Below are 25,345 nucleotides of genomic sequence, written 5' to 3' on the forward strand. Positions count from 1 at the left end.
AGAAAACTTCATTGTAATCACGGTACAACTAGAGAAAATAGCACATCCTTTTAGCAAAACGGCAAAAAAAGGCTGATTTAGGCACTCGATCATGAAAAAGGCATTATCCTGGTGAAATCATCAAAAAAGGCATGAAAAGGCACATGGCATTTATGGCAAAATCCTGGCTCTAGTAATAACCAAGAAACGAACACACTTGCCAGAATAGAAAGCAAAGACCAATAGCTCTGCCTGAATGGCATAAGCGATATTCAGCAATGAGCTTGATTTCTGTCGAGCTGAAAGGCTGTGGGCATCTTACAATTAATCACAAACACCTCATATTGAAGATAATGAAGGTTAGTCCACTGAAGTATCAATATGCAAAAATATAGTCAACACTGCCTTTAGGAAAAATGGAATGCAATATTTCATTTCCATGGTTGAAATGGTAATTTTTCAACTGAGCATTAAGTCTGTAAGTACATGGTATAGATGAGATGCCGCAGACTTCAACATTTGCTAAATTACAAGTTGTGAATGTGCTATCAGATTATGGGCAATCCTGTTCAAATGCAGCCAACATACCCTTGTAATAAGACGTACTCCTACTGAAGAGGGGTCCGAACACAAAACGTCACCCATCCTTTTTCTCCAGAGATGCTGCATGCCCGCTGAGTTACTCCAGCACTTTGTGTCTATCTTTGGTATAAACCAGCATCTGCAGTTCTTTGTTTCTGTACGCTTGCTATGTTGGCTGTAAAGATTTTGCATCCAAAGAAATTAAGGGATCTTAGGAATTGAAGAGTGGCGACGTGTTGCAGCTGGTAGAGCTGTTGCCTCAGAGTGACTGAGATCCTGGTTCGATCCAGACCTTGGGTGCTATCTGTGTGGAGTTTGCACGTTCTCCCTGTGACCGCGTGGGTTTCATCCGGGCGCTCCGGTTTCCTCCCACATCTCAGGCATGCGTGGGTTTGTACGTTAATTGGAATCTGTAAATTGTCTGCAAATAGTGCATAGGGGGTGGTTGCAAAAGTGTGTCAACCTAGTGTCAGCCCAAACTCGTGTGTTTTATTGCAGAGTATAATTCCCCCTTCCCCTTGATTCAGCACTAATTTGGCAGCTGATAATACGCTGCCATACACTTGAGCTTCAATTTACACTTGTTTTCTTTATGTTAAAACCAATGGCATTCTGTGCTCTTCGCCATGTGTCAAAGAGTTGACAGAGCACAAATGACCCACCTGGTATTATGTGGATGTCAGTATTTATCAGTACTCCACAATTATCAGTACTCCACACCCAGGCAGTTAAAAGGAAAGCCAACCTCATTACACAGGATCCCACCCACCCCCTGCACAAGTCCTTCCAACTTCTGCCATCAGGCCGCCGATATAAAGTCCCCCTATCCAAGAAAAACATCCACAAAAACTCATTCATACCCATTGCCATAAACAGCTTAAATAAAAAATGAACAATGGACAAATTAACCCTGACACACTGTCACTTTACACGTATCCACAACTTTTATCTTGTCTATTTTTACAGTTTTTAATCTGTATACTTGTTTTTAAGATCTATACACACTGTGTGTGCTCGCAGAAATCTGTGTTGTATGACTGCTTATCAGTACATTGTCCTGGTTGTATGTTGAGCCACGTCAAAGAAGATTTTCTGTTACGACAGACAATAAAGTTTTCTGAATCTGAATCTGAATGTTCTGCAAGCATCGAGAGCTTTAGAGGGATATGGGCCAAACACAGACAGGTGGAACTAGTGTAGATGGGATATGTTGGCCGGTGCTGGCAGGTTGGGCCAAAGGGTCTGTTTCCACACTGTAAGACTCTATGACTCTAATAGAAAGCACCTTATTCAGAAACAAATCAAGACAGAGCATTTTCTTATTGTGACCCCAGTCTATTCTTCTGGCAATGCCTCGTGAGGCTGTGTTGGAATTAGAGCCTCATCATTGTCACAGCTCTGGTAGAATATTGGTATTTTTTTTGATGATTTTGGAACTCCATGGTAGTTGAGGGAATTGCAGTAGCTTAATTTAGTTTAGTTTAGAGATACAGTGTGGAAACAGGCCCTTCAGCCCACCGAGTTCGTGCTGACCAGCGATCCCTGAACACCACCCTACACACACTAGGGACAATTTACACCAATTTACAGCCAATTAACCTACAAACCTGCACATCTTTGGAGTGTGGGAGGAAACCAGAGCACCCAGAAAAACCCCACATGGTCATGGGGAGAACGTGCAAACTCCGTACAGACAGCACCCGTATTGGGGATCGAATCCGGCTCTGACACTCCGGCCTGTCCCACTTAAGCGATTTTTTCGGCGACTGCCTGCACCCGTCATTGTGGCAGCAGGTCGGCGAAAATTTTCGACATGTTGAAAATCCAGCGGCGACCAGAAAAAGGTACGACTTTTTGGATGACCACTCATGGCCATATAGGCGTCACCTGTCACCTGTGTGGTCGTGATGATGCCTGTTTGGTCGTGAGTAGTCACCCAAAGAGTCGTACCTTTTTCTGGTCGCCGCTGAATTTTCAACATGTTAAAAATTTTCGGCGACCTGCTGCGACTATGACAGGTGCTGGCAGGTGCCGAAAAAATGGAGTAAGTGGGACAGGCCCTTAAGGCAGCAACTCTACCGCTGCTCCACCATGCGGCCTTAGCTGTTGAGAGGTTTGATTTTCAAAAAGCATCGGTGTGACTGCAGAACAGAAATGAACAGCTAAGGTGGATGGCCATAGACGGTATAATATTAATAGAGCAATTTTGTACTCTGCAATCAACCAGACTGGGGAATGGGAAAGATTCCTCGATCTCGATGGATGAAGAATATTAATAGGAAAGTGGATCAAACCCAAGATCTAGAGAACAACCTTGTTAAAACTTGTAAACCAGCAAGGAATTACTAATAAGATTGTTTAATACGGATTGCATACTCTCGCTACAGCAAGAAATTAATATCAGTAAATCCGAGTCTGACTTGAAATGCGGCAGTGAATAGTAAATGCAATTTACTATATGTCAGTTTGATAGCATTGCTGTCGCAGAGCTGTGGGATAAAATCCATACATTGTGGCGCCCACAGCCTAGTCCGATAACCAAGTGCACACTGGGGGAATGCTGAAGAGTGATATGTCGCAAAGTAAAAACATTTGGATAATTTATTTCCTCAACCATGTCCAGTTCTCTACTATTTTATGGCACGTTTCAGAAAAAAATAAATGGAATGTTCTGGTGCTTTGGGGAACCTACTAGATTTGTACCTGCGCTCCCTCTTGTAATAGATTCATAGGATCACAAAGCAGCATACAGCACAGAAACAGCCCTTCAGCACAACGCGTCCCACCGAGTTGCCTTGCCAAGAACCTTTCCACTTGCCTGCTGCTTGCCTATTTCCCTCCACATCCTATCGCGGAGTAGACTTGATGGGCCGAATGGCCTAATCCACTCCTATCACTTATCACATTAAAAGTGTATTTTCATTGTCATTGTAGCTGCCTCTACCACTTCCTCTGGCAGCTTATTCCATGTACACACCGTATGAAAGAAAATGTCTCTTAGGTCTTAAATCTTTCCACCCTCATTTTAAAGCTGCCTCCTCCAGATTAGACTCCACTACCCTGGGGAAAATACTGAGAATATTCACTTTGTCTGTGTACATCATGATGGTATAAACTTCTGTACAGTCACCTTCTCCCTCATACTCTAGAGCCTGTCCCGCCTCTCCCTAGAACTCAAACTGGCCAGATCTGGTAACATCCTCATAATTTGTTATTGAACCTTTTCCAGCTTAATGGCACCCTTGCTATAGCAGGCCGACAGAAGTGTACACTATAATCCAATTGTGACCTTACCCTTGTCCTGTACTGTAACATAACATCACAAATCCAGCGCTCAAACAGGAGGAACAGCACCTCATATTCCGCTTGGGTAGCTTACAACCCAATGGTATGAGCTCATAAGTTCATAATTTGTATTAGCAGAATTAGGCCATTTGGCCTATCATGTCTACTCCACCATTCAATCATGGCTGATCTACCTTTCCCTCTCAACTCCATTGTCCTGCCTTCTCCCCATAACCTCTGATACCCTTACTAATCAACAATCTCTCAATCTGCACATTAAAAATACCCAATGACTGCTGTCTGTGGCAATGAATAGTAAGATTAAACGAGAACTTACCAGTTTGAAGTTTGATCTTTATTTTATGAGGAGTTACGATGAGGGATTACGTGAAGACCCCGCCAGCACGCGTGCGCGACATACTTCAAAGCAGCGGTGTGGAATCACAGAAAATAGTAATTGAAGTAAACATAGTAAAGACAAGGAGAACTAAGATACCAGTTGACCTTTATAATTGAGGGCGGGAGCGGAGGGCACGTAATCCCTCATCGTAACTCCTCATAAAATAAAGATCAAACTTCAAACTGGTAAGTTCTCGTTTAATCTTACTATAGGCACATTTAACCTCAAGAGTCACAGCTGCCTTATTTAAGTTCCACGGCTTGAAATCACAGAGCTTTAAAATGTCACGTGAGTGACTACGTGAAGATTTTAAAGCTCTGTGATTTCAAGCCGTGGAACAGTCCATGCTTCACTCACCGCCGAAGTCATTCAAGGGAGGAAGTATGTTATTGTATTCAGACATGCATCCAATTCAGGCAATAACAATTTATTTTAACAAAATAATCCTCCCTAGGGCTAAATATATTGCAGAATTCAAACTTGATTCTGCAATACCGCAGGTTTGGTTATTGGCTTATTATAAAGAATTGGAAGGTCTTTCTCTTGACCATCCTGCTGTAGCCAGGATATGGTCCATAGGCACTTCCTTGTCTCTAGCTGCCGGTGTTGCTGTTGCCCATGTGGATAGAAACTTAAGATGTCAATATCCACCCCAGCAGCTCCCAAGCCTGTCTGAGCCATCTAGCGATGGTTAGTGCTGATACCCGGCCATTAGGCTGTTTATGGCTGCCCATAGTGCTAATTTACTTCCTCTTAAGTTTTAGTAGTTTTAAGGTATAATAGAAGGTGTGTCATTACACATAGTCGGGTGTCAGTTGGGTATATCTGGAATTCCAAATTTTGTCCTGATGATCATGGTCTATCTTGTTTAACAAGCTCTAATATGCGAAGCTATCTTTTCTGGAGATGCCATAATTTATCCCAGTCTCAGTTTATGTAGAAACTGGACCCCTAGAGCTGAGACCAGTACTATCAGCATACTGTTTTTAAATGTCAGCCCCCCCCCCCCCCCCCCCCCCCCCCCCCCCCCCAGGGACAGGGACATTGCTGGTGCCCCTAGCAATGTTAGTACAACACTGACATCCCAGATCTGGGAGTACTTCCCTCTAAGAGGGTTGGTGTTGAAAATAATCCTCATAAGTTTGACAACTAGAGGGTGAGATCCCAAGGAGAGTTGTCGTGGCGCCTGCCACCAGCAAGCTGACAGGGCACTCCTGCATAATTATAGTACTGCAGCTCAGTCCTTCATCTACATGAAGGCTGGATAGGAATTCCCAGGACGTTGGTGGTTGTAGCTGTATTATACGCTACACCAGCCCTTGTTGGTTCTTGATAGGCCACCGTGATTATGCTCATGGCCCTGTCCGCCAGCCCGGATCTAGCATGGTGGACTATGTCCGAGACCACAGGGATCCATGGCTGTGTAGGCCAATCAGGTACTTTCAAGACACTTGATGTTGATTCCATATGTGTTTTTGCTTAGGATCCGACTGATGAGGCAGGAGGGAAAAACATTGTAAACAATTATTCCGCATTAAGTGAGTAACGTCCATTGCTGCTGCCCCAAGTGTGGTTCACAAGCGGCATATGTTGGTAACTGATGATTGGGTCTAGATGCAAATGGATCGATATCTGGTGTCCCTCTTTTGGTAATATCAGCAACTTTTTTGTGGTCCAACAGTCATTCGATGTTGTCATTGAATTTTCATGACCTGGTGTGTGGCTCAGTATTGAGCTTACCTGGTAGGTAAGTTTGCTGATAGCCAAATATGTATGTTAACACACCATAGCCAAATATATTGGCCAGATTGACACATGGTATAGATCTTTTCTCCCATATGATTAATATATGCCACCACTGTGATATTATCAATTCGTGGGCGGACATGCTGATGGTGCATTGTTAGCGGTAGGCTTTTAGCCCATAAAATGCACCCAACACCAGTGTTTTTAGTAATTAATTATTTTGTAGGTTTATCCAAGCCTGCTTTACTCTTTGCCAATGTTACAGACATATGGATAACGTTAATTGTAAATCCCAGAAAGTCCAGTTGTGGATGCCGTCGACTTAGATTTATCTGGATGGAGATGACCCCAGAGTTTCACCCTATGTTTGGTAGCTAAAACTGCTGATTTAGCTAGATCCAGGGTTTTTCCCCACAAATGATATATCATCAAGATATGCCATGACAATATGTTTTTGTTTCTAATATTGCCAAGGCCCTTTTTAATATCTTGGTGAAAAGTCTTGGGGCTGAAGTTAGCCCATTAGGCAATGCTATGCCCTGCCATTGTTTCCCCATCCAGTTAAATTTTAGGTATCGACAATGATGCCTCCATGTCTCCCAAAACAAGTGTAATATTCCCCCTGTTAGTACAGGTCATACACCTTTGTGTTCTGGAAGGAACCAGATCCACCTACTTACCTGGTTGCCGGTGGTACGTCCCTTTCTTCAATTTCTGCCTCTTCTGCGGAAGAGGCGCCAGAGTGCGGGGTTGGCACGTTTTCCATGAGGGTCGCTCTGGGCCTTGGCCTAAAAGGACCTTCGTGGTGCTGCGCGGCCCTCATGCTTTCACCAGCATCCTGGTGTTGATACCTGCTGGTGGATGCATAGGGGTGCTGTCGTTGCTGATGACGCTGTTATGAGCCCGACGGCTTTAATCTCTTCGTCGAGCTTTTCTCTGTACCATCATCTGGGCGAGCAACCAATGATATGCCCGCTGTCAGAAGTTTTGAAATCTTCTGTAGTTTGACCTCCTGGGTTTTTATGCCAGTCCAACTGTACCCCCAGATCGCATTGTTTGCTGCAGGCATTTTTAAAATGAAGTAAAGTTCACAGGAGGCCTATACTTCTGCGTAATTTTGTTGCCTGTTCCTGCAGAAGATGGAAGTACAGGTTGTCGATGGTGGCCGCCAGCCTGGTTTGTAATGGTACTTTTCGTTGATCCGTAATTTTGGTGATCACTCCCAGTAGCACCTTAGGATTCTGCACCCCCTGCACACTGCCGTTTTCTTCAGCCACATCTCCTTCTTCCGGACCAGCTCAGGCCTGATCCACAATGCATTCCTCTATCGAGGGCGATGCATTGTTTTACAGCCCTCGATAAGGTGCTGTTGTGGAAGTGCGAAGAATCCCATAGTGAGCTTGCTCCATCTCCCGGAGCAAGTCACGGGCGGACCTCTGCTGCATTCGGGCAGCGCGCCTCTTCGGCCGGACTCAGATGAGTATGATCGGCCGGGCTGAATGCTGCAGGGCTTTGCCTCCAGCCTACTGCGCTGCTTTGAGTTGTACGACTCATGGCGCTGGATTCAGCTTGGAGTCGGTAAGTGGACCTTAGTAACCACGCCAACGGTCTCTTTCACTGCCCTTAGGCAGTGCGTCCTTCTGGCCGGACTCCCTGAGTCTATCGGCTGTACCGACTCCTGCCTGCCTGCAGCCCGCTGTGTTGTTTCCAGGTATACAGCTCGCGGTGCTGGGCTCAGCCTGCACCCGTCGTACCCGGCTGTCGGCTGCCGGAACCTTCCTAGTTCCTCACAGCCTGCGGTCCTGGAACCGCTGTTTACCCATGGCTTGTTGGAATTTTTCCCCACGGGAGCGCTCCACCCCCGCCCGTCGCTGTTGCACTGCGTGAGGCGCAATGTCGCGCACGCGTGCTGGCGGGATCTTCACGTAGTCACTTAAAGTGACTCCGAAGTAAAATTCCACAGATTCACCACCCTCTGCCTAAATAAATTCCTCCTCATCTCCTTTCCAAAAGTATGTCCTTTTATTCTGAGGCTATGGACTCTCCCACTAGTGGAAACATCCTCTCCACATCCACTCTATCCAGGCCTTTCGCTATTCGGAAAGTTTCAATGAGGTGTCCCCTCATCCTTATAAACTCCAACGAGTAGAGGCCCAGTGCCTTCAGTCATCATATGTTAACCTGATTATTCCTGGGATCATTCTTGTAAACTTCCTCTGGACCCTCTCCAACATCCTTCCTGAGATATTTGGCCCAAAATTACTCACAATGAACATTGAATTCTCCATTTCTAAGTAACACTTTCTTCCTCTCTTGCCTGTGCGCAAACATTTCTTCCACTATCGCTCACCCGTCCCCATTTCCTCCTTGTTCCAAATAAAATTCTTAAGGGATTGGACAGGTTAGATGCAGGAACTTTGGGTGAACTGGGGATGGGGACTGGACATTGTGCCTTCCCCCACAGTGGTATCCATTGTGGGGGGATGATTTTTTTGTCTGTACGTAATCCTGTTAGTCTTTGTCCAAGATGGCTGTTGTGAAGGGAGAGTGGACGCTGGTGCGCTTTAGCTTTAGATTTTTTGTTTTTGAACTGAATTCTGTTTTTAATTTGTGTTTCTGTGATGTCTTTTTTATTTATTTTATTCTGATTATATGTTTTTTATTCCTGTTAATCTATGTAAGGTGTCCTTGAGATGTCTGAAAGGCGCCCAAAAATAAAATGTATTATTATTATTATTATTACAGTTTAAGAATAAGGGGTAGGCCATTTAGAACTTAGATGAGGAAAAACCTTTTCACCCAGAGAGTTGTGAATCTGTGGAATTCTCTGACACAGAAGGCAGTGGAGGCCAATTCACTGGATGTATTCAAGAGAGAGTTAGATAGAGCTCTTAGGGCTAACAGAATCAAGGGATATGGGGAGAAAGCAGGAACGGGGTACTGATTTTGGATGATCAGCCATGATCATATTGAATGGCGGTGCTGGCTCGAAGGACCGGATGGCCTACTGCTGCACCTATTTTCTATGTTTTTATGTTTCCACCTAAATCCGTCCCTCTGGTTTTACATTTCACTCCTCTCCTCTTCTTATTGGACACTTTTCTTCTCCAGTCCTTGTCCACCCATCCACCCCTCACTGTCTATTTTCTCCACACAGCATAAAAGATCCCAGAAATCAAGTTAATTAATTATTTTTTTAAACTCAAAGTGCCGGAGTAACTCAGAGGGTCAGGCAGCATCTCTGGGGAACATGGATAGGTGACGTTTCGGGTCAGGACTTTGTCCCAGGCTTTGTCCCAGTTCTCTTCGGTCTGAAGAAGGATCTCAACCCAAAATGTTGCCTGTCCATCCCCTGCATAGATGTCCTCTCCTCTCCCACCTTGCTCCCTTCCTCTACCCTAGTCTTTGAACCAGTTCTACATTGCACTACATTGTATCCTTCTTGAGATCACACCTTCTCTAGCCAGCAATGGTCCTACCAGGGCTCCACCCTGCCTGAGGTCACTTGTTGTCAGCCCTGATTGGTCCTGGTCTTCTCTGGCCTCACACTCCCCCCACCGCCTCCCCTCTACTTGCAGTCTGAAGAAGGGTTCCGACCCGAAACATCACCCATCCTTTTTCTCCAGAGATGCTGCTCGTCCCACTGAGTTACTCCAACACTTTGTGTCTATCTTAGCCACCTGACCTATTGAGTTACTTGAGCATTTTTGTGTTTTATCAAGATGCCAGCATCTGCAGTTCCTTGTGTCCCAACCGTTGTACTCAATACTCAGACCAATGAAGACAAGTGTGCCCGAAACCTCCTTCACCAGCCTGCCACCTTCATGCAATTATAAATGTGCACCTCTACAACAGTATATGGAACAAGCTGCCTGAGGAGGTAGTTGAGGCAGGCACTATCACAACAATTAAAAGATGTTTGCACAGGCACGTGGATTAGAAAGTGGATGGGTATCTTGGTCAGAATGGGCAAGGGACTGTAGTGTTTCCTTGCTGTATGACTCTATGAATCCCCAGGGCCGCACCATTTGCTATTTAAGTCCTGCCCTGTTTTCTCTTAGCAAAGATGCTATGCTGAATTCAACTCCATCTGCTATTTCATGGCTCATTGGCCCAGTTAGAACACAGAACAATACTGCTGAGGAACAGACACTTCAGCCCATGACGTCTGTGTTGAACATGATGCTAATTAAACCAATCTCTTCAGCTTGCATGTGATTTATATCTCTTCATTCCCTAGGTTTTCATGTGCCGATGTAAAACCCTCCTAAATGCCACTCCCGTATCTGCTTCCTCCACCACTCCTGACAGCGCCTTCCTGCCAGGCGTTGAATATCTTCAAGAAAATAATCCAGACAAAGGAATGAAGGAAATGGCCTGTGACTGGGAAAGTATTCTACATGCAGAATTATATAAGCACCATATGGCCTCTGGTCTATTTCTAATGGGCTTCCATGTGTGGTCAACAGGAGGATTAAAGTAATAAATAATCTACATTTCCATATGGCAGGAAGAAACTCCCAGACTCAGTTACCATAAACCACTCTTGCAGCAAGAATCTGGAAGTTGGCAAATGTAATTCCACTGTATACGGAAGAGATAATTAACCCGAGTCCTTGTCATACCCCACTTGCAATGTTATGTGTAAGTCTGATCATTTAAACTATAAAGGTCCACCCAATAACCGGGAGAGTGCAACAAAGATCAGTCTGAAGAAGGGTCCTGACACGAAACGTCACCAATCCATCTTCCCCGAGATGCTGCCTGACCCGCTGCGTTACTCCAGCATTCTGTGTCTTTATTTTTTATTCACTAACTTGATTTCTGGGATATTTTTTGCCGCGTGGACAAAATAGACAGACCAGGCCTGTAAGATTGGAAGAATGAGAGGTGATCTCATTGAAACATATACAATTCTCACAGGATTTTAACAGGATAGTTACAGGGATTATGTTTCAGAGTGAAGGGGCATCCATTAAGGATTGAGATATTTTTTTTCCCCACCAGAGGTAAAGAGTCAACAGAATTATCTACTATGAAGGCTGTGGAGGCGGCACATTTTAAAGACCAATTGTTAGCTTTTTGGATAATAAGGGAATTAAAGGATCCCTGGATAATACAGACGATCGACATTAAAATAAATCATAATCTTATTGAATGGTGGAGTAGGCTGGAGGAACTAAATAGTCCACTCCTGCTTCTGCTGTTTATGCACTTATGTTCTTAAAGAACAATATTGATTATGCTGTTAACAGTCAGTTTCCCTTCCTCATTAGCCAGGGTAGACAGTGTGAGCTGAAAATGGGAATGGTGGGAGTGGCATGCTGTAATGTACATGGTGTACTATACATGGTAAGGAATGAAGAGAGAGACAGCAAAACAGACAGCAAAAAACATTGATCAGATCAGCAATAAAAATCTATGTGTTCCAGCTCATCTGATGAGCTGTTGTCAAGCAAAAGTTAATGATGTGCGTTTTTCTGTGCTCATTATGAAAGACATAGGAATATTAGTAAGGCCTTGATTTATTACCCCTTACTAAACGCCCTTGAGAAACTGGTGTTTATCCAGACTGCCTTCGTATTTTGTGAATCAGACATACCTGAGCAAGTTTTCCACTGGTTGGGTGGAGTTTTGTCTTCTATTGTACTGCAAGAACATGGTTACTGGCAAGATGGTTGATATAACAGAGGATGAAGTGTTGGTTCTGCATTAGAGAGTGTGGTGATCCTTTCTACATTAAAAGGGGTGGCACAGTGGTGCAGCGGTTAGAGTTGCTGCCTTACCACACTAGAGACCCAGGTTTGATCCTGACCATGGGTTCCGTCTGTACAGAGTTTGTACGCTCTTCCTGTGACTGCGTGGGTTTTCTCCGGGTGCTCCGGTTTCCTCCCACATTCTAAAGACGTGCATGTTAGTAGATTCATCGGCTTCTGTAAATTGTCCCTTATGTGTAGGGGAAACTAATGTACGGGGTGGCTGCTGATTGGCGTGGACTCGGTGGGGCGAAGGGCCTTCTTTCACGCTGTATCTCAAAACTAAACTAAACCAAAGGCAAACTCATAATCCATAATCCAAGTACGTAACTGTAACTCATTCCAAATATTACAAGAAAAAAAGAAAGAACCTACATTAACCAAATAAGAAAACTATGCGGCATCTTGGAAGACAACGTAAATGTAAATTCTCAGTTAGAAACATAAACCGTTCTAATAATAAAATTAATTCTGTAAAATACAATACTACTTATGTGCCTTAGGGACATAGGCAATTTTGCCTAATGTGTAATCCAGAGCATAGACAGGAACCATCAATATCTGCATCCTGTGCAAATTGAATCTGCTGCTTGCTGTTTTGCAACTATGCTTGTGCTGCCATCACTAGAGGTCGCCCTTCATTAGGGGAGGGAGAGGGGCAAACTGATGATTTGTCTGCAGTACAAATGCAGCACCATATTGTGTAACAGAAGACATATGCATTAATTGTCAGAGCGCTAGCCAAGATTCCTCCGGTGTCACTCAATGTGCAGCTGATAATTACCTAAAGTACATTGAAGATAGACACAAAATGCTGGAGTAACTCAGTGGGTCAGGCAGCATCTCTGGGAACATAGAAAATAGGCATAGGAGTAGGCCATTTGTCCCTTCGAGCCAGCACCGCCATTCAATGTGATCATGGCTAATCATACAAAATTAGTATGTTTAAGAAGGAACTGCAGATGCTGGAAAATCGAAGATAGACAAAAATGTTGGAGAAACTCAGCGGATGAGGCAGCATCTATGGAGCGAAGGAAATAGGCAATGTTTCGGGTCGAAACCATTCTTCAGACTGAATAAGGGGTTTGACCCGAAACGTTGCCTATTTCCTTCGCTCCATAGATGGTGCCTCACCCGCTGAGTTTCTCCAGCATTTTTGTCTACACACAAAATTAGTACCCCGTTCCGGCTTTTTCCACATATCCCTTGATTTATTTAACTCTCTCGTGGCAGAGAATTCCACTGAATCACAACTCTCTAGGTGAAAAGGTTATTCCTCAAGAAAAAGAAATAGGTGACGTTTTGGGTCGAGACCCTTCTTTGAGTTTAGCTTAGTTTAGTTTAGTTTAGTTTATCATCACGTGTACCAAGGGGCAGTGAAAAGCTTTTGTTGCGTGCTGACCAGTCAGTGGAAAGCCAGTACATGATTACAATCGAGTCATCCACAGTGTACAGATAAACGATAAAGGTGTGGCGGTCCCTGGGGGGTAGGCCACTCCTTGGATCATCCCCCTCGCCGATTGAGGGACAGGGTCGTTGGTCTGCCACGGGGTTTCCTGACGACTCCCTAGGGGTAGAGATAAGGGTGTCGTTGTGTGTACGCGGACTGCTGGAATTAAAAAGCTTCTTTTGAATCCGCCTGGTGTCCGGTCTTTTCCTGACCTTGACCAGGCCACTACAAAGGGAATAACGTGAATAATGTTTAGTGCAAGATAAAGCAAGTTGAAGGTGGTTGCCGGAGGTTGCAGGCATTGGGAGGTCTTACCTCTCACTACCTGCAACCTCCGGCAACCACCTGCAACCTCCGGCAACCACCTTTAATTAGCATCGCAACCGGCTTCAACTAAAAAATTATCGATTTTTAAAACGGCAACCTATTTTTAGTCGCGGCCGGTTTTGAATTTTTTGAAATAATAGCTGGAACATAGAAGAAGCGGAAACCACTTTCGACCATTAGGGAGACTGACAAAAACCTCCGGGAACCTCCGGGAACCGCACGGAAACCTTGGGTGGGGCGCAAGGTCCCCAGAGGTTTCCCTTCAGGTTTCCCAAGTGGGACAGGGGCATTAGCCATCTAGTGTGGGGAAGTAATAGAGAGAAAGAGAATGCAAGGGTTACTTGAAATTAGAGAAATCAATTTTCATACCGCTGGATTGTAAGCTACCCAAGCAAAATATGAGGTGCTGTTCCTCCAATTTGCATTTGGCAGTGACAGTGGCCCAGGACAGAAAGATCAGTGTGGGAATGGGAAGTGGAGTTGAAGTGTTTGGCAACCGGGAGATCGGGTAGGCCAAGGCGGACTGAGCGGAGGTGTTCAGCGAAACGATCGCCCTGTCTGCGTTTGGTCTCGTTGATGTACATTCACACTTGAACCCTGAGATTCCAATGCAAACACAAGAGAGTGCACATACTGAAATCTGGAGTGGAAAACAAACTGCCGGAGGAACTCCTGCAGTTTGTTTTTTGACTCTGATGTATAACAGTTTGTTCTTACAAGCCGCGTGTCACAGGATGCATGTGTCGTGACTTTCAACTAATAGAGATCTCATTTGAATGATGCACTGTGAGCTGTGCAGCCTCCTGGAGGCTGTACCAGATACACTGTGATGATCATTGTGTACGACATTCATGTTCCTAAATGATGGCCTCAGAGGGAGCTGCAGCCACTTGGCTCCTGAGCCCTACGATAGATCAATGCAAGTTAGTTTAGTTTAGTTTACAGTTACAGTGCGAAAACAGGCCCCTTCAGCTGACCGAGACCATGTTGACCAGCGATCCCCACACATTTACACTACCCTACACACACTAGGGACAATTTTACATTTACACCAAGCTAATTAACTTACAAACCTGTATGTCTTTGGAGTGCGGGAGGAAAGCGAAGAGCTCGGAGAAAACCCACGCAGGCCACGCAGAGAACGTACAAACACCATGCAGACAGTACCCGTAGTCAGGATCAAACCTGGGTCGCTAGCGCAGTAAGGCACTATTCCACCATGCAGTTTTAAATCTGCAGTTAAACCCTATGTTTGTCTGGAAATTTAAGAAAAATTCAAGCTTTAAAGCTCCAAATAGTTTTTACTGTGTATCATTGCATAAGACTGAATTGTAATATTATTGTTAGGCAGATAAGACCACCGTTAACACAAGCAGACTGCAGTCAATGTTGGAAATCTAAACTAGGCACTGAAGATACGGAAAATGTTCAGCAGTCATTCAGTAGCTATGGCGAGGGAATCTCATAACGGTGACCTAAAAGAACTGTGGAAACTGGAGAAGCATGAGATTTAAGTATGCAAGCGCAAGAAAAAGAACCAGGCAGCAAAGAGGAAAGTATGTAAAAGGGTAATGGACAAGATTCATTAAGTTGCAGAGGACACCCACAAAAGGACATGGAAACTAGATTTCTGAGTGTATTTATGTGATAAAGGGAACATTAAAAAAAGTACTACTTAAATTAGTTACACTAGAACTTAATGGAAATGTTCTAGACTTTAGAGATACAGCGCGGAAACAGGCCCTTCAGCCCACTGAGTCTGTGCCGACCAGCAATAGCCCCGTACACTAGAACTATCCTACACACTATGGCCAATTTATACTTTTTACCAAGGCCAATTAACCTACAAACCTGTATGTCTTTTTAATGTAGGAGGAAACCGGAGAACCTGGAGGAAAATGCACGCGGTCACAGGGAGAACATACAAACTCCATACCGACCGTACCCAAGGTCAGGATGGAACCCAGGTCTGTGGCACTGTATGGCAGCAACTCTACCGCTGCACCACTGTGCCGCCTTATATGTCTTCCTTGAATTACGTCACCTCATTAAAAGAGATATGCTGAGCATTAGAGACTTCTGAATAATCTATTGCCTACGTGCTATACATAGCAACAACAATGCACTTCCACTTTCAAAATTCAATGGAATCTATTTTTGTATTTGAGGATCAATTTCTCGTAACATATCATTTCTGACAGAAGGTAGACACAAAATGCTGGAGTAACTCAGTGGGACAGGCAACATCTGACTGAAGATGGTCTCGACCCGAAATGTCACCCATTCCTTCTTCCCAGATATGCTGCCTGTCCCGCTGAGTTACTCCAGCATTTTGTGTCCAGCTTCAATTTAAACCAGCATCTGCAGTTCCTTCCTACACATGATCTTTGACAGACATAGCTTCTGACATTTAGCACAAAACATTAAATAATAGTGATGCAAATCTATTATCTGTACATTAGCCATTTAGCAGAAGGGCAAAACGTGATCAGGACTTGCTGTCAATACTTTTTACACACACTGGTAGCATCTGTTGGAGTATTGTATCTGATTTAGAGTGACATACTTGAGGAAGGACGTCAATGCCCTGGAAATAATGAGGAGATTTAACACGTTTGAACGAGCAATGATGAACCTCGGATTGTGACGAGACCAAAATAGCTGGATTGTCCTCTTTACTGTGGAGATGCAGAGATTTAATAGACATTTCTCAATATTATGAGTGATTTTGATGGAGAGCCTGCTTTGTGAGTTAGTAACCAGTGTAAAGAAATGGAGTATAATTTGCAAAATAATGTGTTGATGGGGGAGAGATGAGGAGGTTTCTTTCAATGTAGTGGGTTGTCATGAAATGGTATGCATTGGCCTATAATGACATATGCAAAATAACTTTTGGAACAGAATTGGATAAATGTTTAATGAGGAAACATTTGCAAGACTGGGGAACAAGCAATGAGATGGAATTAATTGGATAATTCTCTAACACAGCCTTTCAGGCAAATAAGGCAAAAGCCCCCCTTCTGTGTTAAACACAAAGTGCTCGAGGAGCTCAGTGTCTGGGGAGAGTATGAACATGCAATGTTTTGGGCCGGCAGCCTTTCTTTAGTCTGACTGGTCTGAAGAAGGTTCCTGACCCGAAATGTTGCCTGTCCATTGTTTTTGTTCAATCCCCAAACCCCCATCTTATATATATTCATTTTAGGGGAGTCCAGAACCAGGGGTCACAGTTTAAGAATAAGGGATAGGCTATTTTGGACTGAGATGAGGAAAAACTTCTTCACCCAGAGAGTTGTAAATCTGCGGAATTCTCTGCCACAGAAGGCAGTGGATGCCAATTCACTGGATGTTTGCAAGAGAGAGTTACAAACTCTCTCTTGTAAGTTTGAGTTTACAAGACAATAGACAATAGGTGCAGGAGTAGGCCATTCGGCCCTTTGAGCCAGCACCGCCATTCACTGTGATCATGGCTGATCATCCACAATCAGTACCCCATTCCTGCCTTCTCCGCATATCCCTTGACTCCGCTACCTTTAAGTTCGATTTAACTCTTAGGGCTAAAGGAATCAAGGGGTATGGGGAAAAAGCAGGAACGGGGTACTGATTTTGGATGATCAGCCGTGATCATATTGAATGGCGGTGCTGGCTCGAAGGGCCAAATGGCCTACTCCTGCACCTATTTTCTATGTTTCTGTGTTCTATGCCATTAAAAATAACAGTTCCTCTGCCACCAACATACTGTAGGTTGGCATCTGATATACTACTTCAACCTGATTCAGTTTTGCTCCATATGAGTGTGTGTTCCACCTCAAAACTTCCTCAAATCCCACTTCCCTTGCTGATCACTTTTATCATCTTTAGCAGAGTTGCCTTTTTAAAGCTTCCCCTTTTTCGCCCTCTCATTCAGAGCACTGACGCTATGGGTAGAAATGATTTCGAAGCATGTGGGCCAAACGCGGGCAGGTGTGACTAGTGTAGATGGGGGCATCTTGGAAGGCGTGGGCAAGTTGGGACGAATGGCCTGTTTCCCTGCTGCATAACTCTATGAGTCTAAGACACTCAGGAATTTGTGGACTGCCTGAGTCTATAGTTGAAGCCACCCACGGCTACCAGGAACCAGTGCTTCAGTGCCACTGGTGTCACCTCTTCCATTCTTTGTGGATACACTTCCTTCATTCCTAGCATACTCATGGGATTCACGAAACCCTCATCTCATGAATGAGATTCACCACCTGTTGCCTGTCCATTCCCTCCCCAGATGCTTCCTTGTCCATTGAAGTTCTCCAGTAACTTATGTTATGCTCAAGATTCTTGCACCCACAGTTTCTGGTGTCTCCTTCTGTGCTGTTTGACTTCAACCTCCTCTCACGTAAAAAATGTCTCAAAATGATCTCAATAAGAAGCAAATGCTTTTGGCAGACACCCTGTATTGGGAATGGGAAGAGCAGTAAGATCGAGCAGGGACACTGAAGGCAAAGAACAATGAAAACATCTGGGAAAGGATTTTAAAGCTGAATGGGTTATGATGGGCTGAATGGCCTAATTCTACTCCTATTCCTTATGACCTTAAAGAAGGGTTGGACAAAAGCAAAGGGATCTGAATAGAGATTTCAACGGGTAGGATCAGAGTTACGAAATAAATGGCAAAGCAGGATGATCCACAGTCCAGTGAAAGGCCATGCATCATATCAAAAGTGTTAAATCTGAGGAGCGGAGGACAAGTCATTAGGCAACTTTAAAGCAGGGATTGATAGTAAAGCCATCAAAGGTTGCAGGGAGAAGGCAAAAATAGATTGGCCCTGAGTGAATGGTAGAGCAGACTCGATGGGCTGAATGATCTAATTTTGCTCCTCTGCCATGAACTTGTGAATAGAATGTGCTTATAGGGGGGTTTGGACAGTGAACGAAAGGGAAATGGTTGGAGACGGCATTGACGATTAACGATAGACATTTCATAAACATAAGCACATCTGTGTGTGTTCTGTGTGTGTTCCTTCATCCCTTTTGCCTGTCACCAATGCCCTCACCAGCCTTCAATGGATATTAGTCTAACAATGGTTTGATATTTTTTTTTATAGTTAAACTCCCATTCAATGTCAAAGTGCTTTATAAATGCAATGAGAATGTGACCTGTAAAAAGAAAATACATGAATTTTTCCAGCATTTCTCGTTTTTGGTAAAGATTGAGTTGACTGGTGGGGAAGGTCAGAGAGAAGCTTGCATGTTAAGTGTGGATGGGATGGGCAAATAGGTAGTCAATGGAGGAAGGGTTCAGTGGTTTTAGAATGGCTACTGACTTGTTGCAAGTATAAGAGGACAGGCAGGAAGTAAAGGAATCAGTTCATGTTATGTTAAGGAGTTATTAACAAGGGAGGATCCATCCTGACGTCAGAAGAAATAGAAGACGTGGGGGTATGCGAAGGAAGAAGGGAACCCAGGAAAATAGGAGGAGATGAATCAGTGTTTCTCAATATGTCACTTGTGCAACAGTTGAAATGGGGATCTCCATGCAATATTAGACCAAACAGTTCACGAAGAGGAGGAGTGAACAAAGCTTCAGTGAGCTGAAATAATGTTAGAGAAAGAGAACATTTTGCAAACCACAACACAACTTGCATTTAATTAGCGACTGTTAGTGCAGTAAAACAGCACAAAATGTGGAGCTGTTGTGAAATGCAATGGACAGAACACGGCAGAGTGGAAAGAAATGGGTGATTTGGAAGCATACATTCAGCAAGGCGCGAGAAATGACCAAGGAGCTAGAATGGGAAGACTGGACTGAAACAGGAGGATTATTATGAGAAGTAAATGGAGATGAGAATGTGGCATAATTAACCCGATAATAAAGTTGGTGATCGCGTTAAAGGAAGACAAATGAAATGTGAAGTGTTTTAAGTGCAATTGAACGAGAGTGGGACGGATGGGTAAAGAAATACTTAACCAAGAAAATACCGTAAGAAGTTGGAGAAGATGAAACTGGAGATGTATGCGAGTTTGGAGGGAGCAGAAACAAGATAGGAGGAAATACACACTACAGCAAGATGTAATGTAGGCATCATATGTGCCCTATTTACCAATTTGAATTTGAGCCCGTGCTTGGATACACACTAATTAGACAATTGGAAAACCTCACCCTCAGTAGCCTATTATTGGGAATTCAGAGGCAAGTGCTCATCTTGCATCCAAAGGCATGAATCCTAGCTAAATAAAGCACTTCATTATATCTCCAATTAAAGAACCACATAAGAGAATGTGTTGAATTTACATGGGGCATTTCATAATCTCAATGTGCCATTAATATACCAAGCAAAAACATACTTCGTAGGCAATGTCATTGCTGTAGTCCAGGCAAATATATTGAGCATTCTTTGTAGAAGCAACAAGGACGTAACATAATGATATTATCTGTATAAATGATCTTGGCTGAATGGTAAATGTTGAGCAGGGTATCATGGGAAAATTGGCATTGTTAACATCCAGAGAGATCTGATAGTTCACATATCATGCAAAGGACAACACATAGTTTAATTTACTTATTTTAGTTTAGTTTAGAGATACAGCGCAGAAACAGGCCCTTCGGCCCATCAAGTCCGCACCGACCAGCAATCCCTGCACATTAACACTACCCTACAGACACCAGGGACCATTTTTTTTTTACATTTACACCAAGTCAATTAACCTACAAACCTTTGGAATGTACGTCTTTGGAATGCAGTCTACTCATTCTTGGAGTACTCATTCAGGTTGGCAATAAAGTGAGAGCAAATCCCTTGCAGCTTCCAGAGACACCTCGCTCTCTGCAAATCTTTGGTTCACTCATCCCTTCCCACCCAACCTGCCCTCTCCTTATGCATTTTCCTGTCCCTATGCCTCCTCTTTCACTTCCATACAGGGACCCCAACTGCAACCCCAACAGCCCTTCCAGGTGAGATCCACAAGGATTTCTCCCAACCTTATATTGCGTTTGCTGCTTCCAGTGCGGTCCCCTCTACATCAGCGAGACCAAACCTTGACTTAGTGACCACCAAGGCCTGCTGGAACTCCTGATTGCTCACTTTTTGAACTCCTATACCAACCTTACCATCCTTGGCTTCCTCCAATGTCAGATACATACATATTGGAAGAACAGTACCTCATATCGTGCTTGGGTAGCTTGCAACCCAATGGTATCAATATTGAATTATTCAATTGCAAGCAATACCCCCTCCCCTCACTTTCCCCTGTACCTCCCACCCATGTGTGCACCCATCTTCCCCACCATCTCATCACCCCAGTCATCTTGCTCCTCCCCCCTCAATACACTCCTCCCTCATCCGCTAGTGCGATATTTCCTTTAATCCCCTTTTTCACTCCCCGTCCCATTCCATCCATATCCCTCCCTCCCTCCCAATTTACATTTCACTCCTCTTCTTTCCTTATTTGACACCCCTTTGTCTCCTTTGAACGACCTCCCCCACCAGTATCCACCTATCACTTGCCAGCCCCTCTTGTCGAGCTTTCTCACCCCTCCTCCATCAGCTTGAAGATGGGTCCTTCCCCGAAACATCGCCTGTCCATTCCCTCCACATAGTTCCAACATCAATTAGTGATCGGCTGAAACTACCAGCATGGTGCGTAACCATTCATCTTGTGTCTCCAGACACCAGCAGATGAACCATCCCAGTTGGAAGTTACACTTGTTATGTCAAATTGCTTGTTGTGGTGAGCACTAGATTAGGTGGCTTGAAGTTCTTAGTTTAGTTATGCTCTGCTTCCTTCAAATAACATAAGCAAAAGGATACTTAATTTAATTCAGAGATTCGGAGCATTTCAATAAGATAGAACAAGAGCTGTGGCAATTGGCATGTGGTGTTTAGGCAGAACCATATAAATAGTTACATTATAGACACAATGTGCTGGCGTAACTCAGCCGGCCCGGCAGCATCAGCTTCCTTCACCCAGAAAAAAAGAAGGGTGACGTTTCCGTTCGGGACCTTTCTTCAGACCTGAGAAGGGTCCCGACTCGAATAGTCATCTATTCTTTTTCCTCCAGAGATGCTGCCTGGCCCTCTGAATTGCTCCGGCATTTAGTATCTATTTATCGGTATATACCAGCATCTGCAGCTCCTTTCCACACGCGAAATATTTGGATTGTTGCTCGGAAGAACATGTTATTGGTGGGGGTGGGCAGTTGCAGAAGTGGAAGAGCGATTTCATTCCTCACATGGCGTTTCGTGGAAGACCCTGCTCTAAATTACACGCTTTTCAGTCATTCCGCATGCCCCTGCCCCCCAATGAAATATTATCGCTGTGAATAGCGAAGGACACATCTCTCTCATCGTCGTCTGTGAAGTACAAGCAACGGGCGTTGGATATCTATGGAAGTAGAGTTGGTTGTGGAACTGGCAGCAGCGATCTTCTTTCTGTACGAGTTGGCACCAGCCTGATTAAACAAGTTGTACGTGCGCATCCACAGTCAAAGCAATAACCATATTTGGATGATTCGTGACCCGTTCCGATTTGCCAATGGTGGAAGGTGTCATTCTTGTAAATCACTATTGGCATTGTTTGATGCGTTGTGTGCTTTCAACTTACGATCGGCCGCGCCGGGTCACGACAGTCGGTGCTACAGAGAACTAAACCGTGACAACACATAGGATCAGCCCGTGGGAGCTGTCAGACACCCAGCCAAAGAAAGGCGAGCTGACGTTTGTTTGCAAGGGAACGAAATATAATTACATTGTTAAAACGAGAAATGTTTTTCAGGAGAGGTATTAAACCAACATCTACTAGTTTTTAATTGCTGTCAGGCACCCAGGAGTGTGAGTGTCTTTGTTGTTGTTGTTGTTGAGATTTCATCCTCGCTCTTTGGTGTTATTAAGGCTGATAGGCGGCTCGCCAACTCATTCAGCGCCTGCCTGAACATAGCTCAGATCAGATTATGTGATGCGAGACACGGAGCATTTGGGTGTAGAGTGCTTGAGGTGCGAGGTGTATTGAGTGGGACCATTGTTAGACGCGAGAGATGCTTTTCCTTGTGGCATTATCCCGTTTTTTTCCCTTCAGTTAAAAGCGATAGTTTTGTAAACAAACAAAAAATGTGTTTTTTTAATCACATTCACCAGGGTACATTGGGAGATAATCCACACAGACCTGGCTGACACTTAATATCTCAAGCCACGAAGTCCTTTTTTTTTTTAAATTAAAAGTTAATTATAATCCGACCTCGCGGTTACTTTTTGACATGACATCCAAAAGTTTCCCTTCCATATTTTTCTTCATTACACGCTTATTTAGGGCTGTTTTCATGTTTGTTTTACATGAAGGGATACGAGGAGCTTTGGATGGGATCAAAAGTCTTTGGTTATGACAATTGATACTAGTTGGCCAGCAAGTGCCCATCCATTATAAACCGGCTTGGACAAAGGGTTGCGCGAACCAAATCAATAGTTTATTATAAACATCCAGTGTAATGGAGGCAAGGGGGGAAAAAAATAAGGTGGTGCATTCTTCGCACCTGCCCCATACTCCGAAGGGAGTATTCGCCCACAAAGCGAGTCAATGTGCGAGGGATCCAATGTGGGATCATTTTTGAAATGATGGGGCTTTTCCAATTTTTCGCCCGGTCAAGGGTTTTGGCGAATTAACTACATTTTCAGCTGACAAAGTTCAATAGAAACTGCTATTTATTCACAAAAGAAAGCCATGCAGTTCAAATCAAATCAAGCCCGTCACCAGTTTAACTTCAATTTTAATCATTACCAAGAGATCGTTAAAGTGCAACGCGTTTAACTACATCTTAACGAGTGAAACTGTGTTGCAATATCTTTGGAAAATCGCGACCTTAGGCGTTCGATACTTGTCACCATCTTTCAAATTATATAAATATCCAGGCGTAACGTTACCTTACCTTCAATGTTATCCTCTGGTAGCAGTTCGGGTGGCGTTTTGAGCTCGGGGTCTCTTTTGTTAAGCTGGGTTGAGCACTTTCTGTCCTGTCTCTTTCTCCCTCCTCTTCAAGAGATTTCTCTAGTGAAAGGAATCGGAGATTGGATTAATACTGCTGCTGCCTCCCAGGGAGGGCTCGGTCGATGTGATTTCCATTTACTCAGTGAGGTGATGCCAGTACCATACATGCCTCACTCTGTCCCATACTCACACTCTCTCGCTTTACTGCCTCTCTCTCTCTCTCTCTCTCGGGAACACGCAGCTCCCCCGCCAGACATGCGCCTTCTCTGGGATTCTCTCTCGCTCTCGCTCCTTCTCCGTCCCTCCCTCTCTCTTTCAACCTCTCTCACTCTTGCCAGCACATTTATGAAGCTCTTGTCACCTTATCACGTGTTGACATCCTGTCAAGGAGCTGCTCGCCGGCTCCATCGCGCCAGGAGCTCCATGAAGCAGGATAGAGACTGTACACTGACAGACAGAGGCACACATGTGTAAAACATATCGCCTGTTCCCGCCAACCAATAACCCCCCATCCTCCCACTCTCACTAATCCACCTCTCTCGTATTTCCTCGAACAACCCCAAATTTATTTTTTGGAATTGTCTAAAAACAATTTGATTTCTTCCACTGTACCTAAAAAGATACGCGAAGATCTCAACATCGTACACTTGATTTTTTATTCTCAATCGCTGAGGGGCGATCTTTGAATAAATAAAGACCTCCGGGCGAGCGGGCTGGACGAGACCAGGAGCAAATGGCAATAGAGTGGACTATGGTCAAAGTGGTTGGCAACATCCAGTCCGATTGCCAACCCTTTTGCTGCTTCGTTCACGGTACAGCTTCCATCGCCCGCGGTCTAACCTCATAAGATGGGTTATTTTGCACGCACGTGGATCTGCACCGGGTCCAAGTTTTCTCAAGACCACGGTACGGGAGCACTATTAAGACAGACACAACATGCTGGAGTAACTCAGCGGGACAGGAAGCATCTCTGGAGAGAAGGAATGGGTGAGGTTTCGGGTCGAACCTGGAGCACTGACACACCAGAGTAGCGAGAAGGTGAGGCGCAAACGGCCAAGTGGGAAGATAAACGGGATATTTGCACGGCAGACTGGCGTGCTTTCATTGTCAGAATGATCTTTGGCCAACGCACTGCTTGTTGTTATCTGAAACAAGTCTCCTCAGATGAAAGCACTGGCTAAAGGCGACTTAATAGAAAACCTACCGCCGTTTCTCAGTTCAACCTCCAGCTATTAATAATGATCTTTATTCCACTGGGCACCGCCAGACAGAACAATACACACCGACACCTGGAGGCTGTTGTTCAATGTTTGCCAAAAACAGCGCCTTTCTATTAAACAGACCCTCCTCTCCCCGGAGTGCATCAGAACCCTCATAATTACCATTGTGCTTTGAATTCAATCCAAACCACTGCCATCTCAGCTACATTTCAAAGGTCACCAGCATGAAACATTAACTCCTTTCCCCGTTGCGCCGATATTTATTGACCCGCTGGGTGTTTCCAGTATTTTCTGTGCTTGTGTTTTTTCCCCTTCTAAATCATGAAATGGACCTTTTGGAATCACGGAAGAACTCAGCCGCGTTATTAAAGATTGTTTCATTTAACAGGTTGGGAGGATGCATTGTAAGATGCACACACACGCACACAATCTTTTTATTTGCATGCAACAATTTTTCAGGCTGCGGAGTCCTATTCTCTTCCTGTCCTGTCAGATCCTGCGAAAATTAATCGATAGATTAGCAGTTCCCCAGATAAGATAGATAGCGCTGCCCAAGTCCTCATTGAAGACCCAATCCTCCCCCACCCCCCTGCTAACTCTCAACTCTACCCCCCCCCCCCCCCCCGCCCCCAGAGTCCACTTTATCAACATCAGT

General features: G+C 44.4%; 1 protein-coding gene across 4 annotated transcripts in view; it reads right to left on the minus strand.

Annotated features, from left to right (window-relative positions):
- The window catches only part of cnr1 (cannabinoid receptor 1), a 36,944-nt gene extending 12,172 nt beyond the window's left edge, over positions 1–24,772 (minus strand). The window contains exons 1-2 of one of the 4 annotated variants that reach the window (XM_033020851.1): positions 24,675–24,772; positions 23,412–23,530 (exon numbers count right to left, since the gene is read on the minus strand). The gene's annotated coding sequence lies outside the window, so the exon portion shown is untranslated. The other 3 variants (XM_033020852.1, XM_033020850.1, XM_033020849.1) reach the window with 3 other exon arrangements.
- Between the last annotated feature and the right edge of the window lie 573 nt (positions 24,773–25,345).

This window comes from Amblyraja radiata, chromosome 5, assembly GCF_010909765.2.
Source record: "Amblyraja radiata isolate CabotCenter1 chromosome 5, sAmbRad1.1.pri, whole genome shotgun sequence".
Classification (NCBI taxonomy): Eukaryota; Metazoa; Chordata; class Chondrichthyes; order Rajiformes; family Rajidae; genus Amblyraja; species Amblyraja radiata.